This window comes from Excalfactoria chinensis, chromosome 2 (genome assembly GCF_039878825.1).
Source record: "Excalfactoria chinensis isolate bCotChi1 chromosome 2, bCotChi1.hap2, whole genome shotgun sequence".
NCBI lineage: Eukaryota > Metazoa > Chordata > Aves > Galliformes > Phasianidae > Excalfactoria > Excalfactoria chinensis.
The window spans coordinates 124948860-124969572 of record NC_092826.1 but is presented as its reverse complement, the minus strand read 5'-3'; the positions used below and the strand labels follow the sequence as shown (position 1 = coordinate 124969572).

Here is a 20713-nt window from a genome sequence, read left to right as displayed (position 1 = left end):
ATCCTATTTGCAGAGATGTCCTTTTGGTGGCAGCCATTTAACTACCAGACTAAAGGATGATACACTTGTTTAGGAACAGCAAATGGATAAAATCATTAAAAGTGTGCTGAGTGTGGATCTAAAGAATGGCGAATCGATAAACAAGGAACTGAATAAAAATACCTCTACGTTCTTTCTTTTTTTTGCTTGATGAACGAATAGAACAGAAGTTTTCAGGCTGCTGGAGGTAAGCCATGCTGCTCTCTGCTACGATGGCTCTCTGGTTAGTGCTTTAGAAGTCATTGGAAGTCATCCATGCCCAGATCTTGTGCTGCTCTGTGGGTTTCAAACAGAGATAACGTGAGATATTGTATGCATTCCCTTTATTTTCTTAAAAAAATAAAAATCCTTCAAACTCTTTTGTCAAACTTCAGATGAAAACCTCCAAGACTCAGTGGAGAAGAGTGCTGACAAGAGGTGCCAGCGACACTGCAGCCTGACCTGCTGCACTCACTTGGTCCCTATGGGCCGAATGAGCCTTGGATGCCCATTGGCGGTTCCCATGTTGTTCTCAGGCACCTGAGAGACACAGGAGGGCTGTGAAAGAGAAGGGGAAAACATCTGCTCACGTTTGGATGTGAGAGCTTTGTGCTGGACAAAGCCACAGGCACTGATTTATTATGAGGGAAGGTGGGAAGTAAATTCTGATAAAATAATAACGGCAATGCTAGCTTTTCTTCTGCTACGTTCAGTCACCCAGGGAGGTAAATGGAGCTGACCTATGTGAGCACAGGAAGGTGCTTTTTAAAGGTTACTTTTTGAAGTAACAGCTCCCTGCAGCCACTTCACATTGTCCTTGAACACATTAACGGGGTGACTTTGCCCTGATATTTAGGAACAACAGTTTCACTTGCACACCTTATGGATGAATTAGTACCAGCCACGGGGAAACTCTCTTAGCACCAATTTTGTGTTTCATAGAGAATGGTTTGAACGGAGAGGAACCTGAACGCCCACCCGGCTAAAGCGCACTGAGGGATCAGCCTTTCGGGCTGCCCGAGGTGGTGTGACCGCTGCTGTCACTGCCCGCTCGGCCCTCGCTTAAGGAGGAGCCGCTTTCCTTTCCTTTCCCTTCGTTTCGTTTCGTTTCGTTCCGCTGCCGGCAGCGCGGGCATCACCCGTGCCGCGAAAGCGCTTCCGCGGGGCAGTCTCTGTGGCGCAATCGGTTAGCGCGTTCGGCTGTTAACCGAAAGGTTGGTGGTTCGAGCCCACCCAGGGACGGCGGCCGCTCTTTTGGCTCCACATCCCCCCGCCGCCAGCCGTCGTTTTTGACTGTGCGCGCGTCGGGAGGATGTGAGATTAGCGCTGGCGGCCGTTCAGGCGCCGCGTGTTGCTGAGCAGGGGGGCCCCCGGCGGGGAGCGGCGCTGGGCGCAGCCGCAGCATCAGCCGAGCCCGGCGCTCAGCGGGGCCGCGAGTGAGATGGCTGCGCGGCACCTCCCGCCTCGTGTCCGCGTCCCGCCGCGGGAGGGGCGGCCCGGCCGAACCCCGCTCCGGGCGGCAGATCGTTCGGGACGACCGCGCTGCGGCGGTGCCGGCCCGGCTCCGTGCCGGCTGGTTTTATTCGTTCCTTCCTCCCGTAGCGGAAAGCGCGAAGGAAGGTCTCGCATCTGAAGCGCAGAACGGTGATGAGCGGTGATGTGGAGCTCGGGCTGCTAACGTGGGTCGGAGCCCAGGTGCGGCAGGCAGAGCCGCGCGTTGCTGCACGCTGCTGTACCCGGCTCTCGTTGCGCTCTTTGGAATAAAAGTCAAAACGCCCCAACGACTTTTCTTTTTTCTCTCCCTGGCGGACGAAGCTTTGCAGCCTTCGCGAGCGCCGCTGAATTCATCGGAGAGGAACGGCGCCGGCAGCCCCGCCGCTCCTGACCCGGTGCCGCAGCAGCTCCCGTTGCTCTCCGTGCCCGCACGGAGCCGTTCTGCGGACATGAACGTGAAAAGCAATGCCGTCCGAAGCTTCGCCCAAACGTATCAGCTGCGAGTCGGCACCTCCGCCCTATCTGAGCCCGTGACCGGATCGAAATGAGCGCTTCGGCCGTGTGAGGCGCGGTCGCCGTCCGGAGAGACTCGTGCGGAGTCCGCTGGGATGCACTTGCAGCTCACAGAGAGTAGAATTCATGTTACAAATATCTCTTCGCCCGGTGAAATCGCATCTCACCGCCGCTGTGAGCACATCCCCTCCTGGGGGCACCTGCGGGTACCGGAGGGACGCAGCCGAGCTGCGGAGAAGGGGCGGCTCTTTGGGGGCACCGAAGGGTCTATTTGAAGTGATGTCCGGACCCGCAGCGCTACCGGCGGCTCTCGCTCCCGTACAACACTCCCGACAGCGGCAGCTCCCGCCCCTCGCCCGGGCCCGCTGTCCGTCGGCCGGGAGGGGCGATTCCTCTCGCCGATGGTTACGCGGTGGGCGCAGCTCGAGGCGGCAGCGCGTTCTCCGCGCCCGGAGGTGCGGCACCCCGCGTGGGGCAGCGCCCGGGAACGGGGCCGTCGAGGCCGTGCGGGGCCGTTCCCATGGGCAGGTAGGCAGCGCCCGTCCCGTCTGAGGTACAGGGCTGTGGGAACGGGAAACGTGACACATTTCGGGAGAGGACGGGGAACGGAGCTTCGTGCGAAGGCGGAAGGGGGGGTTGAAAAGAAAAAAGAAAAAGAAACAAATAGAAGTGAGTGAAGCTTCGAGTTATCGGCCGTGAAGAAAGCTTGCAACTGCCGCGCAGTACACACATAGCCCACCGGGCTCTGCCTTTAATCCATGTACTTGCATTCAGTGCAGGATACACGCAGTATCAACAGCCGCACCGTTCGATACTTCTAGGAAAAAGACGTGGCACCGTCCGGGCTCCTTCCTAACAAATCCCGAGGCGGATTTCAGCGTTAACATTTCTCTGTCCCAACCGAGCAGTTCCCAGCTCGCGTTTCCAAGCGGTGAAAGGCTCGAGAGACATCGGAGCGGAGCGGTTCAGAGCAGCGCACGGACCCGACGGGCACCGGCACCGCGCGGCGGGATCCGCGCGGCTCAGCCGAGGAGTCACGGACACGAAAGGCCGCTTCGCCTCCGCCGTGGAAAACCCGGCTGGCAGAGAACTCGGAGCCGGGAGAACCCCTCCCGGGGCTTCCCCGCAGCCTCCCGCGAGCGAGCCCCGCCGGGCCGCCCCCGCCTCGCGGCGCTGCCATTGGCCGCTCGCCCCGCAGCTGCTCAGTAGCAGCCCCGGCGGGGAGCGCGGCTGCCTGCGCCGGAGCACCGCTGGTCCCGCGGGGCCGCGGTTCCTCCGGGGCGAGCGTCGTGCGGGGCGGCGGTGCAGCCGAGCCGTGCGGTGTCGAGCCGAGCCGTTCCGTGGCCAGTCGGTGCGAGCCGTGCCGTGCTCGGCCGCGTTGCTCCGTGCCGAGCCGTGCCTTGGCAGCCGCGCTGCGTGCGAGACATCCGACCCAAAGCAGCGTCCGAGGATTGCGTCGAGGTCCGAGCTGGAAATACGGAGGTTTTTAAGGAAAGCCCTTTGAGCCGGTGCCGATATTTAATGACTCGTAGGGGCCATTAAGATGTGGAATAAAACACTCATCGTGTTAATAAAGACGGGGTTCTAGAATATCGCAACAAGAAAATTGTAGAGCTCCCAGAAAGGGTGCAGAAAACAGCCATCTTGAATATTTTAATCTCTGGCAAGTGTTTCTTCGGAACAAAATGGATGTTGGAGGGAAGCAGCGTAGTTAACATTGCCGGAGCCTCCCCTGACAAACGGCAGCCGAACTCCGGGCACGGAGCGGGCAGGCTGGGCTGACGCCGCAGCCTTTTATCCGCCTACAGTGGCAATAAATAATCATCGGGGAACGCCGTGCTCTGGAAATCCCGCACTCCTCTGAGCGACGGTGCTTTTGTAACGCGCGGTTCGCATCGATCTGTTCGCATCGACAGAAGTCACACGTGATGCCGTAGGATCACCGGCTGGGCTCCTTCGGCACCGACGGCCGGTCGGCTCCGACCCGCCGAGTGGCGACTGCGGGGGCTCCGTGCTGAATCGCTCCGAGCACCGCGAGAGGCACCGAAGGCGGGTTTGGTGCCGGGTGTCCGGGGGTCGGGTCAGGCCGGGGTGGACGGTTTGTTGTGTATTCGTGATACGAACCAATGATCCCAAGGATCCATTGTTTGCCCATAAAAATCACTCTAGGCTGAAATTAGCCTTACAAATCCCCAGGATTTCTCCCCGCTTTTACTAAAATGGATTAACAGCTGCTTTTCACTCTTTCTTTATTTTTTCTTCCCCAGACCGATGGTGAAAACAAATACAGCATGTTTTCAGATGCTTTTTGTTTTCACAGAATTCCCAAATTACATTCTCTCTCTCTCTCTCTCTCTCTCTATCTATCTCTCTCTATCTATCTATCTTTTTTTTCCTCCTTTTGACTCCCAATTTTGGGGCCCTTGCCCTCCGGTTAGGCCTCTCTAAATTTAAAATACCATTGTCTGAAGGCACGAGTGTGAGCAGCGAGTGCCGGAGGGCGGCGAGGCAGCGGGTCAGGCACAGGGCTCGGAGAGGCGTCTTCGAGGCGTTATTTATTTAGTTAGGTCCTTTTTGCTGTTTGCTTACTTTGGACCTGCTCCTCCTGCAGATAAGCTCAGCAGAAACGGCTCGGTGGGGAAAAAAAAAGCAGAAGAAAAAAGCCAAAGAGAGCTAATAAAAATAAGGCAGAGATGGCTGGGAAGCATTGTCCCGAGATTAAAGAACAGGACTGCAGGGCAGAGCCGCCTCATTTTATTGACTTACAGGTTTCCTTAATGTCAATTTAAGCAAAATCTCTTCTCCTGGGTGCTCAGAGTGAGTTTCCTGTTGAGATCCGTGTTGTTCTTCTTGAAGTTTCTGAGTTTTCAAGGCAATTTTGAATGGCTGCGTTCACAGCTCCTGGTCATTTCAGCCCAAGAACGGATTTAGTTTCTGTTTCTGAACGTTTTTGCTCTTATTTCTCTGTGCCATACTTTCCCCTGTGGACTGATGCCTTTATATATATTTAGCATCTGTTCCATAGGCATCCCGATGTTTGAGCAGTGTTCCTTGAGACAGCTGGATCAAAAGGCACTGTGAAGTCACGCAGCTTACAGCTCTTTTCTACAACTGAGCACGTGGGAATCTGAAAGGAACCGTGGCATGAAAAGCAGTGAGCAGAACTGCTGCAGTCCGAGTGATGAGCTGCAACCTTCTGTTTCTGTAAGAAAAAAAGGAAGAGCCCAGAAACAGTAGATGGTAACAGAGCTGCTGACTTCTGAAAGGACATCTCATCCTAAAGATGAAACCAGCATTCTGTTAGCTCAACTTGTTACTGCTATCCATGCAACAGGAAGCTCTCGGCTGCACTGAGTAATACTGGGAATGTGGGGACTGCTGTAGGAACAGAGTGAGGGCGTCAAATAAGTGGAAAGCTTAAAGAGCTGCATGAACCTGTAGTGAAAGCCTGATGTGGGAAAGGCACGTGGGATGCCAGGGAGGGAACAGGGTGCCAGCAAGGGGCTGAGGAGATACATACACCTCTCCATTTTGTTATCACATTTGAAGGGCAAAGAAATGTGATCAGAGAACATAAGTTAAAAATAACTCTTTAATGAGGACTGAAGAGAACAAAAAAATATAATATTATCTTCTGTAAATGATAAGGCTTTTATTTGTATGATCCATTTGCCCTCATGTGCATAAAACGCTGTTACATGAGACAAGGTCAGGCACTACCCTCCGCTCACTGCAACATTCATTTACCAGCATCAGGAGCTTTGGTAAAAACCTGCAAGCACAATTGGAACATAGGCAGATGGGCAGAGAAGGCTGTGGGGCTGTGTCCAGCCACACGTTCCTGCAGGGCATGGGAAATCTGGCAGCTTCCACATCAGTGAGGCCAAAGGGATCTGTGAGTCTGTGCTCACTGGAAACGAGCTGGGTGCTCTGATCACTTTCTTTTCTGCTAACAGTTATTAGGTGTGTATGGGAGCAGTGCTTGAACAAGCTGAGCACTGTTGCAAAGAAAAGCCTAGTTATGAATCAGTGTGCTTAAATCAGTTGTACTGCTTGGAAGGTTACTGTGAGGTGATGCACTAACGCAGCAGAGATCAGTTTTAGGCTCCTTTCTATGGGTTTCTTGCAAACCTTTCTGGTTCTCTTCTACATGTGTGCTCAGATCACTTCTCCAGCTACCTCTTGTTCTCCCACCTGGATGAGAATGGGTGCTTATGGGGGCAGCTGGTCAAAATTCAGACCTTTGCTGTTACCTGGGGACATCATCTATCCAGTGTTGGGTTTTTTTTTCCTCTATGAATGAAACGTTCTGAAACTCACAGCTTGTCTTTGCTGATTGGCCCCTCTTTGCTTCCTGGCACTGGGGTGGAGGCAGACCAATGCTCACATGCTGAGCACTGCTGGGCCTCGTGGGACCACGGCCTTTGGTGCTCCGAGTGGCAAGGAAGTGGGATGCTCTGAGCTGCGGTGCTGGGAGGAGGATCACAGCCCCGAGCAGTGGGAGCGCAGCAGTCAGCCGCCTCTGCTTCTCCTTCCAAGCAGCTCCCTCATTTGGAACTTGCTCCGCTGCTTGCCTGTGTTCATAGCTTAAAAAATGAGGATCTTCTGCATGCCCAGCCTCAATATTTCCTTTTTTTTTAGTCATAAGATCCAGCACTTGCTTTTTACTGCTGTCACATGCTTTAAAATCACAGATAGGCCGGTTGGAAAGGTAATAATTAGGAACTTATTGTGGAGAGAAGATAAGATTATCTGCGGGAGAGATTTATTATTAGCAAATGAATAGCCCCATTTTCAGGATGTGAGAGGCTCACACAGATTGCCCACTGGACAGTTTTTTAGTCTCCAGTTTGCATTAGCACTGAAGGAACCTTTTGGGGCCTATTAACCAGCTTTGGAAAGTTTTCTTGTAGTGGAAAAAATTGTAAGGGATCTGGAAATGAAGCCTCATCTGGCCAGTGGGTGTTCATAAAGTCTTTAATGACTTCAGCAGCCTCGCGTGGGATGGGAACCACCGGGCTGCCTTTGTGGAGGATGCAGTGTGCGGTGCTGAGCGGTGCGGGGTGCAGCCCAGGGTGGGGGATTGGGCTCTGCCCATGGCTCGGTCAGCACTTGTCTGCTGTAAATGATTCTGTGCTACAGGTTACAAGGGAAAAGAAGAAAAGATTATTTCTAATTATTTCTAATTGTTGGGAGCTTGAATTATGCTTAGAATGCTTTAGGTTTTCCTACAGAGGCACTTCTACACGTGTGACTTTCATGCCGTCCTTTACAGTTCTACAGAATGGATACATTCCTTTTTATTTTTATTTTTATTTTTATTTTTATTTTTATTTTTATTTTTATTTTTATTTTTATTTTTATTTTTATTTTTATTTTTATTTTTATTTATTTTATTTATTTTCTATTTTTTATTTTTTATTTTTTATTTTTTATTTTTATTTTATTTTTTATTTTTATTTTTATTTTTTGAAAATGTTTTCAATTTAGATTGTGTTGCTTTGGTGAGCACATGTGGCTGCAATCACAGTGCATTTGACTTAGAACTGTGACATCGCTGTATATTCAAGTGGCCTCACAGTGGTTCTGGAGCCTTATACATACTTCCATAGTTTCACTGTTACTCAGACATCTGTGTGCTGTAACTCAGGGCTGGCTCTGCACCTCTCAGGGGCAGCCCAGCTGCGGTGGTAATGCATGAGGGACACAGCTAATTTATGGTTGGTTTGACAGCGGCTACAAAAGTGGAATGATACGAAAATAATACTCATTCATTTTTAAAAAGCCCTTCGGTGATCAGTTCCAGCCTTGCCTGTGTGGCACACGGAGCAGATGATGCTGTGCTCGGGCTGGTGGGTGTCATCAGCCACTGCAGATTGCATTGCCCTGTGAGACCCATGCTGATTTTCAGTGACCATATTTCAACCAGTTTTCTTGTAAGGATATTTAGGGGATGGTTGTCTTAGTCTCAGGGGCTGAATGGGCTGCTTCTGGAAGTGAGGAGTGCTGTGATGCTTCTTCTAGGAAGGAAAGGCTTCAGGAAAACTCTGCATGTTGTCATTGGATTGAGGAAAGGTGGCTTTATCACTCAGCCGACAGGCTCTGCCGTCCATGTGCTGCTCTGCTGGCCATGGGGTGTTCTGCTTAGCACTGGGAGGAGAGCTGAAAGCATGAGGCCAACCATAACCCTGTATGTGTGCTGGGGAACTGTGCGAGCTGCAGCAGCATGGGCAGTGCTGTGGTGGTGAGGCCAGGAGTGGGGTGTCGCTGGTTATGTGCTGAAGCCCATTACCTCTCTGACCCTGACTTGGCTAGGATTCTCTTTGAAAGAGGAGCAGGCTTTGGCTGCACCATGACTAACCTTGGAGAAACAATGGATTGCTGAAATGATGCTCGGCTGTCTGGATGCTCAGAATGGATGATGCCTTGGCGTTGGTGTTTGGGGAACCCTGCTCATTTAGCCAGCAATTCCAGATCCAGTGGACCCAGATATTGTGCCACATGTATTTATTTGTGCAGGTATACGCCACATTGCTGTGCCAGTGATGTGAGCATACAGCAGCTGGGGAAGAGGCTGTCGTGGCTCTCTGGGAAGGCAGAGCAGTTGCTGAAGACAACACCTGCAGGGACACTCTCGTGGCTCTCAGAGGTAAAGCCTGCCAAACCTCAACCCTCTGCATCATAGGCTGACAGGTCCGAGGAGGAATGAAACCTGTTCGCTTTTGTGGTGGCTCAATGCCACACACTCACTGCCCACCACGTGCCAGCCCACGAGAGTATGTCAATGAAAGCACTCCCCCCCGTCTCTGCGCTACTCTCAGGGTGCTCAGAGCAGCCCAGGGTAGGGCCAGGCAGTGCAGTACGGCCATCCCTGCTGCTCCTGCCTGTGCTGAGCTCTCCAGAGCAGCGTTTCCTGCCGGGGAGTGACACGAGTGCTGTCTCTGGCAAGATGAATTCTCTCCTCACTTCCCCTCTGCTACTCTTCATTTCTCCTCTCTCTCTTTGCAGGCTTTGGCTTCCGAGCCGCCCAGCTCCCTTTGTGTGGCCCTTCTTTTTCTCTTCCGTTCTTCCTTCCGTTTTCCCCATTTCTTGTATTCTCTCTTCACTTATTTTTCTCTCTATTATCTTTCCTGTCCTCCTCTGCATTCTTTCGATCCCAGCAGGGCTCGCGCATACAAATTGACCCCCTCCCAGCCAGTAATGTGATCGAAGCTCTTTGTGGCTCCTGCTATCTCTATGGTAACTATCAGGGGGGTCTCAGAGCAGTGGCAGACCCAAGCACCGGCCCACGTACTGCTGCTCCTGCTGCTGTTACACACTGACCGCGTGAGCCTGACTGCTCATTTAAATCTGCTTATTAGTAAAAAATGCTGGTGTCTTTGGGTGCTGAACGGGGGCACTGACTGCATGCATGGGGGCACTGACTGCATGCATGGGGGCACTGACTGCATGCATGGGGGCACTGACTGCATGCATGGGGGCACTGACTGCATGCATGGGGGCACTGACTGCATGCATGGGGGCACTGACTGCATGCATGGGGGCACCGACTGCATGCATGGGGGCACTGACTGCATGCATGGGGGCACTGACTGCATGCATGGGGGCACTGTTTGCATGCATGGGGGCAGGCAGGCAGTTGGGTTTTCAGGGTTTTGAAAAATGGTTTCTGCATTTGGAACTGCTTTACCTGGCAGTTTTCTGTTGTAGTCTGACCATTGCAGTGTGCTGTGCTGGCCTTTCTGAGGGATGTGGAGACAAGGGTCATGCTGTAAAAATGGGTGTTTGCATGGGAGGTACCATCAGCTGTGCAGCTGGCATGGATGCAACCAGCACCAGCTGTGAGCTTGGCCAGCTATGGACACAGTGCTGGGTGCTCCCGGTGCCCTGAGCACAGGACTCCCCTGGGCCTGGCATGCCTTGCGGGTGGCTGCTGCCATGCAGGCGTTACAAATGAAGCCATAGGTGAGCACTGCCTTAGTAACATCTGCTTGTCCATAGCCCTTCAGTGGGTGTGTGAGAGCAGGCCGCGTGCTGCAGGGGTAAGGCACGCGCTTAGAACTTCTGGAGAGCTAAAATGCAGAATACAACATTAATTTCTTTCCAATACTTTGGGAAGTTGCTATTTATGCAGTAGATATGATATCTAAACCACATTTCATGTCAGGACCGTACTCTTTAAAGTAGCTGTGAGGTTTTTCTTTGCCCCCAAACAAATGCTTCTATAATACGTCCAAAAAAGCAGTCCTGTTTCTAATTCCACCAGTGAACTCCATTAGTAACATCCGCTTGTTGGCAGGGATAACTGAGATCTGTGGCAATTTTGTGAGATTCACCTGATGTCTTAGAATAATTTCTGTTTCATTTCTCACATGGCTTTGCAGCAATTTCAGAACATAGGAAAACGCCAACCAGCCACATGATATCTGTATGTAGGGCTGCAGCAGTCGGGATGTGCAGTGCCACTGTGTTATTGACCCCAAAAGCATCAGTTTGCCCAGATCCTTGAAAAGAATAAGCATCGGAAGATGATTATTAGCTTTATCGCAGCTTTATTCACTGTTTAGCTCATTTAGATGTATTTCGACCGTGAATCGTTTACATCTACTGGCCTTCGAATGAAACAACACGTATGAAATGCACTTTTGGTGAAGTCCATCCAGCGGTGAAACGGTTAACACTGTGGGCATTTAAGTGCTCATAATTAACAGTCCATTAAGATGAATGGAGAAAGTTCTCACTTAGCCATCCATTGTTTAATCCCGTCTGTTTACAGACTCAAGGAGGCAACAGTGTGTGCGCGCACATGCCTGCCCTTCTGCACCGGGGGAGTCGGGAATCCCGTCTTATAATAAAGGATAGATTCAGACCATTAATAAACAAACAAATAAAAGCTTTTAGAAACACGGGGGGCTCCTCGGCAGCACAGAGCCGCTGGAGCTGCTCGGAGAAGGGTGCCTCGTTCTGAAGCAATACGCCGTTCCCTTATAAAGGTCTGTATTTTATAGGTACCGTTTTTTCCTTGTAAATAGTTGTGAGTGTAATTAATTATAGGCAATAAATCATAAGCGCGTCCCGCAGCTGCCGGGCGCCCGCTGCACGGCCCGGCTCACAGGCGGGTGTGCCGGCACTCCGAAGGAGGCAGCAGTCACTTTCGCTGGCCTGTACCCTTTGTTCCCACATTACACTGCCTGGAAACAACGTGCCAACCTTTCTCTGAAGGTGTTTTAATTAATAATTTGAACTTCTTTTGGAGATCCTGTTTTGATCTGAAGAACAGGGACGTTTGCTCGAAGATAACCTCGGACTGCAGCCACAGCGCTGAGTATCCCTTGGCATTGCCCTTCCCTGCTGGGAATAGCGCGCTCATGGAGGAGCAGGGCTCTGCACGCCTTCCTGAGCTTGAGCTGCTTGTGCTTTTACATCTCACTTCAAAAGTTAAACAAAGGTTCACGACTATCACTATTATTTAATTAACATCGATGCTCTTAATAGGGAGCATTGGTGTTAATTTTGGCAGCGTGTGCTAGGTTAAATATCAGTTAGGCTGTAATACCTTACACACATGAAGAATGCACCCAAAAGGGCCTAGTGCTGCTGAGATGCTTTGCAGAAGGTCTCCTTTTGGCAGGCTGTCCTGGATAAGTGGACACGAAGGAAGAGAAACAACATCTTTTTAAAACAGAGTATACAAAAGCACTGCAGTGGCTGGGCTCCTACACATATCTCTGTGTAACACAGATTGCCCATGTATTGAAAACAGCATGACCGAAAACAGCCTGTGTGCATCCAGAAAAGCTGTTGTTAAGAAATGAAATAATGTACTGATAAAAAATGGAAACCAGGATAACATAGGAGACATGCTTGGAGACTGTGTTAGAAGAACAGTGGAACTGTTACTCATTTCAAATGAATTAAGAGTCCATATGAGTGTTAGCATCCCTCCTCATCTCTCAATGCACTCCCTTTAGCGGAGCAAGCACTGGAGTGCCAGCAAACACAGACTGAAGATAGACAGGGCTGCTCACACCCAGCCCCACAGGTCTGAACCATGGCTCATGGCCTGTTGCTGTGTGGTGCAGGTTTGTCTACATGAGACTGTGTGTTTTTCGCAGAAGAGGCTGTTAGGATGTGCTGCTGTGGACATGCAGCTACTACTACAATGCAATGTATAATGAGCAGGGCTGTGCAGACGTGCGCTGTCTCCTATGGGCAGTGAAAGATGATGCTAAATGATGCTGATATCATCGTTTCAAGAAGTTTTCTAAGAATTATAATCATCTCTATTAACAATTGGAAGGGCATGCAGAACAGCATATCTTCTGTGTGCCCAACACTTGGTTTCCAACTGCTCGCTTTATTACGTGCTAAGAAAGCTTCTCTGACAGTCAGTGTATGACACTGAAATAATTCTAAGCATGTTTTGCCAGTATTTATACTATAATAAATGGATCGTTGCTTGTTTTTAAGACAACGCAGACAATTAACTGTGTTCACGTGATGTTTTTGCATGTTACTGGACACTCAGGTGGACACACTGGGTTTTTAAAGTCTCATTTTAGGTCAAGTGGCCATTCCTTACTGCAAAGTGAAACATGGCAGGGCACCCGAGTGGGTGTGCACAGCTGCCGAGGGCCTCCATCAGCTCCTCTTCAAGGCAGACTGAAGCTCCTGTAAACTTATCTAAGTGATGCCAGCCAACAAAATGACAGCAGCCACCAGGACTGGAGGCCAGGCGTGGCTATCTTGTTGGTTGGGGGATTTTTTAAACCTTTTTTTTCTTTCCCCAAACGTTTTTGAAATCCCATCTGTTTTATTCGTAGCGTAAAGGAAGGAAGAAAATCAATAATTGGTCCCCGGTGAGCAGGAGCTTAATTTTAACTGAGATCTCGGTGTTTGCATGCCCGGGGGAAGGGCTGCAGCAGATGCTGCTTGGGAGCCTGCAGGATGGATGTCACTGGGAAGACTGTGCTCTGAGGTGAGGTGGAGCCTGTCTAGAAACTCAAGTTAAAGAGGCTTTGCTTTCTTATGCCAACTTACTTCTCCTTCCTGCCAGAAATAGGGATTTTTGAAGGAGTGAAGGGATAATAATCTCTTGTCTTGATAAAAAATAAGTGATGATTTCAAGTTATAAAATCCTTCTACATTTGTTCTGAACAGAGCTATAGCTTCACACCTATATATGTGGTATATCTGTGTTTATGTGACGTTTGGATTTGTAATGTGCGACCACATGCGAGTGAAGAGCAATTTGAAATATATGGCAACTGTAAATGTATCATCTACCCAGCCAGGCTGACTGATGGGCTATTTGAATCTTTTCCTAACGCACTTGATATGGAAATTTCTGAGCAATTGTTGCCATACTATGAACTAGCTGCATGGTTTGGCATACAGGGCTTCTCTGCTGGCAGTGCCGACTGTCTGGTCTCATCGGGACATGTAGTGATCCACGCTGAGTCCTGAGCTTTGCAAATTGCTTGTCTGTATGGCCAGACACTGGAGGAAGATCAGAGCTGCAATTAACCTATTTAAGGCTAAAGCTTACGTGCGGTTCACTCAGAAAAACAACCCTAAACTCCAAAACAAAAAAAGATGGAAAAGTCACAGAATAAGAGACTGAATAGAACAAACCTGGTTTTAATTAACTATCAGATTGGTTGCAAATGTTTTCAAATGCTCCTAACATTAATGCATTGGTGAGTATATTGGAAGCTCTCTGCAAGTGGCATTGCTCTCTAGGGAGTACATCGGTGGTGGAGATGCTGCATCTGTGATCATGCAAGCCAGTCCCTGTCAGGAAGGACACCGCATCAGAAAGGCTGCTCCACTTGGAAGGACGTTCCACCAGAAAGGATGCTCTACCTGGAAGGACGTTCCAGCAGGAAGCAGCAGAGATGGGGATGGTGCCTGGTGGTTGCTCAAGCAGAAGCATCTATCTTGCTACATCTGAATGTGTTTTGACTCCCATCTGCTGCTTCTGCTGCTGCAAAAAATCAAGTCATTTGGTGTGTCCTCACTTTGAGACACTTCTTCCCTTTGAGTCAGATTGAGGCCTAAAATAGCGCTGTGTCATTCTTCCCCTCCTTCACATCACTCAGTGATGTACATTGGACCATTCACCCATGGGTCCATCTTATACAGACAAGTCAGCTGCCCTTCTAGAGGGATGCAGCGTGCATAGAGACTGAAGGAAAGTGTGCTGGGATGAGGTATTTGAAGGAAGCACTCGCTACTGAATGTTGCCATTGCAAACATTTGACAAAGGTTTTCCATGGGGCTGGAATGACTGCTGAATTTTAATAACTGATCTCCAGGTAGTAGCTGCAGCTGAGGGTGGTGGCATGGTGAAAGAAAATATGTTGGCATCTCCACAGCAGCCAATGTTTGAGAATATAGTAGTTTATTACAGATAAACATGCAAAACTCTCTGGCAAAAAGGCTTAAATAACTGACACTGGTAGATGTACAGTGTAGATTTGCCAATTTAGGCTGCAAATTTAATTTCAGATCATTTCCAACATAAATGGGCCGTTGATTCTTGTGTGAAGCCAGGAGTTGCACTTGATGATCCTTGGAATCCCTTCCTGCTTGGGATATTCCGTTCTGTTCTATTCCACACCTAAATCACTGTGGCAGAATCCTGCCTAAGCTGAAGTGTTTCTTTGGGAGCAATAGGAGGTGACTGTTTTAAAAAAACAGTGTTTCCTATCTGCAGGGCACCATTCAGCTGTAATTCTTTATGGTGAAAAGCTCCAGCCTTGACATCAAAATGGTAACTGTGAGAAAACAGCAAGGCTTTGAAAAATGTTTTAATAACGAAGCTGAGCAAATCGTTTTAAAAATAATTTACTCAGGGAATGTAAATAATCTAAGAACTCTGATCTCAGCTCACCAGAGTCATGAATTTTTAAATTTCTTTAATTAATATCTATATTTGAATTATTATCTGATTAGAATGTTTGATGCTTGCCTGGAGTAGCTCTTGGTCTGAGTTGAAGAGCAGCAATCAGCTCTGCTCCCTTTCTTTGGCAGATGAGGGTGCAGGCTTATCCCTGGAGATTTCTACATGTGTGATTTCAAACCTTTCCCACACATGTTCAGCACTACTCAGCTGCAAACACGAGATATCCTGCAGCCAGGATACCTCCAAGCAGGTACCATGTTTGGTTACTGAGGTGCCTGTGTGGCTTTCAAAAACGATCACTTGACACTGAACCCACGAGGCCCATGTGCAAACGTTTCGTTAGTTCGCGAGGTGAAATCCTTTGTGCACATGTTGAGCTGCGTGTGTGAGTCCTCAGTAAGCATGGCTTGTGGGCAGCCATCGTGGGTTCTGTCTGCACCGCCGTCTAGTCAGGTAGCACATGATGGTATTTCTGCTTCATCGATGACAACAGTGGTAACAGAGTCACTGCAATCCAGATCTTCATAGATACTTAAGTAGTTCATTTCCATACAGACATTTAAATGATATGGATTTAACTGGAAATGATGTGTTTGAATATGTTACCATCTGGGAGCTGTGTCTAAAAGATGGGTCGAAACAGGACCTTGAATGCTGGTACAGCTTCTTGGTACTTTACCTGCTGTGAAGGATCACACATGGTTTTGATGGGATACTGTGCCAATACACTTGGTTAACACAGAGGAAAGCTGCCCACAAGATCCCTGCAGCAGGGAAGGAGAGAGGTCAGCTGCTGTACTGGTGACGGCCCCAGCTGGATGCTTACCCTGCATCTGCTGTGGGTTGCGCAGCAACTCTGCACCAGTGTGAGCTTCATCTTTTTCTTTGTCAAAGGAGGAAAATAATTGTGTCAGGCTGTAACACTTCGTCTCAAAGACTACCTGGGACCTGTTAGGATCTGGTTAATTTTACTCTTATGGAATAAGTTGCCAATGGGGAAATATCTTTGTAGTGCCATGCAGTTTGATGCTTGACTTACGTCTTGAGTGTGAGGACATAATTTCTTTGATAATTCCTCTTGTAGGAGGATCGCACAAGAGAAAAAGTGCTAAACGGGATCTCCCGTTTCTGCCTTAATTCCTGTCACTTCTCAGCCCAGCCTGCAGTCAGGCTGTGTGTGTGTGCAGCGCTCCTGGTAGGCGCTTTGACTCAGAAAGCTTCTGCTGGCCTAACAGAGTAGAAACATTTACAGGACTCATCATGGCTAAGTAATAATTTTAATGGGGCAGTTAATTAGCTCTGCTCTTTTCAGGCAGGAACATTAAAATTTAATGAGAATTAATAATTTCATAAAGCATGGAAATACGTTGCCCCGAGCAAAATATGGGAAAGCCCGTTATCACAAACAGTCATTTTAAATGAATGTAGTGACATTTTCTCACCCTGTTGGATGATAGATAATATTTGTATGTCATAACTCTGGGTAAAGCAGATATGTGGTATGCATTAAATGGCATGTTGGTTTAAGAAACAATTTTCAAAGTCCCTATTGCTCGTGAATAGGAATACAAAGAAAAACCCTGTGTTGTAGTGGTGATTCTGAGTCACTGCTGAATTTTTATCCATCGTTTTAAAAACAAAACTACTGATCACCTTGAAGAATCATGTAAGAGCAGCAGGATTCCCTTGGCCTTGCCTGCATTAGTGTGAGTCAGATCTCTCACGCTACTTATCTGAACAGAATATGTTACCTATTTGTGGACAAGATGCCACAAACGAAAGGCAGAAAATGCTTATCAAACAAATACATTTGGGGCTATTTTAGTTTGACAAAATTTGGCCACGTATCTAAAGTAACAAGCAACACTTTGTTTAAAGGGATTTTTTTCTTTGGCAATTTATGTAAATGCTTAGCTACAGATTTGTGTCTAAGCTACTGTTTGCAGTATGAAATGAAACCATTTCTCATTTCCAGATTCGGGGCTGCTTTAAACTGACCTGACTTCCACTGCACATCACCAGGCTTTACCCATGTCCACAAAGAGAGGGTGGGATCCACAGCTTTAATGAGTGTTTTACAAGCCCTAGAAGAGAGAGGAGATAAAATTTTTCCTTGTTGAGGATTACAATGCTAATATGCTATAACTGGTGATGACTGTTCTTTACAAAGTTTTTTCTTCTATGCTTGAATATGAATATACATATATGACAAGTAAATCAATAAACCTGAGATGATGGGTATTATGAACTGGCAAAAACACAAAACAAAGGCAGCCAAAAATCAGCTTGGTCCGCATACCCCATTCCTAAGTTGTGTTACAGTTTATGAAGTCCAACTGGTGCAACAGGGCAGAGATTCAGGCTGCCATTGCTTCTGATTTTCCTCCTGGAAGAATTACAGCCTAGGCTAAACACGCCAACCCAGAGGTTTCCAGTCATGGGGGCTGGGCTGTAGCACTGCAGCATTAGACCGTGGTTTGCGCTGAGATCTGAATTCCACTTGCTGCAGCAGTACCTCAACAAAGCACAGAAGGACCAAACTATTCAGCCTTGCACAGTGCAGCCCATTTCATTCCTTAAAAATGCAGAGGAGCAAGATGAACCAATCTTTCTTGCTGTCTCTTTTGAGCAAAAAAGGAATGAGATAAAACCTGGCTTGAACTTCAAACGCACAGTGTGTCTCCCACCACAGATGTGAAAGAAAACTGGTCAGGGTATTCTTTTTCTGTAAAAACTGGTGTGGACTATTAAAAACAAACAAACAAATAAACAAAAATGACAGAATTTTGGCATTCATGATAATAAGTATAATACATAAATTAGTAATCAGCAGTATTTACAGATATAGGCACAAAATTTGTGGGAGTAATCGGTGTGAACATTCCAAGTGTTGGCCATCCAAACACACAACAAAACATGATCTACTTCCGTAGTTTTACATTACATTGTATGGCAATTAGAACTAAACGGGATGTTTTTTCAGCCTCTTTTTCATCTTGCGAGCATGGTGATTTATATCACAGCATACGGGGTCTGCACGTGCAGGTAGCAGACAGCCGGCTCCTCCTGCCCATCCTGCAGGGCTCTCTGCCATTGGAGCTGTTGGGTTTTCCGCCTGGTGGTTGTGTTCCACCAGCCCCCATCCTCACAGGGGTCAGTGCTATGGGGAACTGTTCTTTTTCATTTGTGCATTATCCCAGGCTGGATGCGGCTCTGAGCACTCTGGTCTAGTGATTGGCTACCCTGCACACAGCAGGGGGGTTGAAAGTGGATGATCTTTGGGGTCCTTCCAACCCAGGCCATTCTATGATTCTATGACACGGATCTTCTTTCACAGTGATTATTAAAAAAGAAAATGAATGGAGAAAATGGCTTTTCTTTTTGGCTTAACCCAGATCTTTTGTGTTATTTTAATGTTAGCTTAGAATTTAGTTAAAAAGCAGCTGGCATCAACTGCTTCTTCATCATCATACTGTAAGATCTAAAATCTGCTGTTTCATCCCTCAAGATATTAGTGTCTTATGGCTGTATTTTATTAAAAATTGATGCCAAAGTTTTCTTTTCTGCATTTGGAAATCCTTTCAGTCAATTAACAGCAAAATGCAAAGCTTTACATTTGGTGAGAGCTACTGTAATTATATTTACATTGCAGTTTATTGCCGTATGCTTAAAATGATTGTATGTTTGTATTACACCTAAAAACTTCATTAAAAGAACATTAAAGCTGCAAAGTCTGGCATTCTGAAACTAAGGAAATGATGGAAGTCTGTTTTTCTTTGCAACTTTAACACTCTGTAGGGAAATCAGAACAGCTTTCTAGCTGTCTAGACTCAGAATGCAGCACAGAGGAGAGGTGGGTGCCCCAGAGCGCGGTATGAGCCAACATGGGGATGGCTGGGGAGCCTCGGGGAGCCCCTCTGCTCATAAGTCAGTGTGCCAGCAACGGGGCACAAAGGACAGCTGGGCTCTGTGCAGAAGTGAAGCACCTGACTATGCTCCTTGGTTCAGGTGGGATCTGCAGCCTGCAATTAGCAGCTGTGCTGGGTTCAGCTCCTTTCCCCAAAGGACAGCAGGAGAATCTCTGAGGCAAAGGTATATTAATGGGAAAAACTCCACTGTTCTGTGACATTGCTCTGTTTCTATGGACAGTGTGACACGCTGGCCGCTACAACGGCTGCTAGTGCCGTTTGCATTGGTCACAAATGCAGCAGATAAACGTAGCAGTTGTGTTGGGAGTAAGAGCTGGGTGCTTCTCTAGCAGAGTGCTAAGGACTGTTTTCTGTTTAACAAAAGTCGAGATCCTTTTTTACATTTCAAGAGAGGCTCGGCAGTCACAAAGCGCACAAAGCCCGCTCTGATCCCAGCGTCACTCCTTTCTCTTTTATGTTCAGGTGCGGCTTCAGATTTGAATATCCTGGGGCTCTTCCGTTCTTGATCCAGGCTTCAGCTCTGAGGCCGAGGTTGATGTCGGCGTGCGAAGGATCGGCAGTGAGCACACGGCTGCACAGGTAACGTCTCCCTTTGCAGTGGGCTGCTTGGAAAACCGTAACCCAGTGTCCTACTTGGAAACAAGTGGATCCAACTGAAGTTTGTGGGTCTGAGACTTATTTCAGTCATTGAGATTTTGTGCACTGTTTTTAAATGCTGTTTCTGTGAGCACATAAATCACGTTCAGTAATACTGCCAAACTGCTATTTCATCTCTGATGTAAGCCTACAGCTTCTCCTTCAGTGTTTCAGACAAAACTCCTGGATGAGTTCTCCAGCTGATGGTTTGTGCTGCTCCTTTTACTTTAGGGGAGATGTGATGTTTTACATCATTTAAGGACGGGTCTCCCTTCCTAATGTTATTTCCTTGGGTCTCTTTCACGTGGTGTTTCTCTGTCATTTCATTTTCATTCTTTTACTGAGAACCTTAAATGCTTCCCTGTAAACATTAAAAAATCCACTTGTATCTTTGGCATCAAATATAACAATAGAACTTGTTCTTACATCTCTCCGTGGTACAATATAGAGGCATTGCCAAAAGCTATCCGCTATCATTACAAACATGGGAATGGAGGACATATATAAACATAGAAGTGTAACCTCTTTCTCCAATAAGATTTTATAATAGCAACAGTGAACTTGACCCAGCGCATTTCCTGTAGGGATAAGGTGACCCGCAGGGGTTAATGGCCCGTGGCTTTGCCTTGGGCTATCATCTCACCCAGCCAGTGATTAATCCTGAAGAAATGCCCTTTGCTCCCATCATTATCCCTTAAATGGAGCCTTTAGAATTCAAAATGATTTTGGAATGGAATCTACTGCTGCCCTGCACTCCTTTCAATGCAGGGAACTTTACTGTAACTGCTTGTCACACTTGCATAAATAACCTTCAGAGGGGAAAGAAAAAAAGATTAAAGGACTGGCCCAGAGACAAGGAATAAAACTCCAGTGCATGCTGCCACTGCCAATAATATCCCAATGGCAGAGCGATGCAGTAGCAGGGGAGTACAACTGCTGCAGTAAGCAGAGGAATATTTGTAGCACCTAAGAATTTTCGTGTGCAAGCACTGACTGTGGCGTATTTTCAGGCAGAAATGTGTTATGTTTTTGATTGTTTACTCAGCTGCTTTCCAGGAGTATTCTGGAGAAACAAGGTTATTTTCATAAACTGATGATGGGAAGGTCCCTGCAATGGGAACTCAGGGTTTGAAAGGCTATATAAAGAATTGGGTTATTCCCTTAGACAGACAGAATGCAGAAAAGACTGAGAATATAGAGACTGCATTATGATTCA

General features: G+C 47.8%; 1 non-coding gene across 1 annotated transcript; it reads left to right on the top strand.

Annotated features, from left to right (window-relative positions):
- The first annotated feature begins 1186 nt into the window (after nucleotides 1-1186).
- On the top strand, nucleotides 1187-1260 carry TRNAN-GUU (transfer RNA asparagine (anticodon GUU)). The gene has a single exon. It is a non-coding gene; the product is annotated as a tRNA-Asn (tRNA).
- The last annotated feature ends 19453 nt before the right edge of the window (nucleotides 1261-20713 follow it).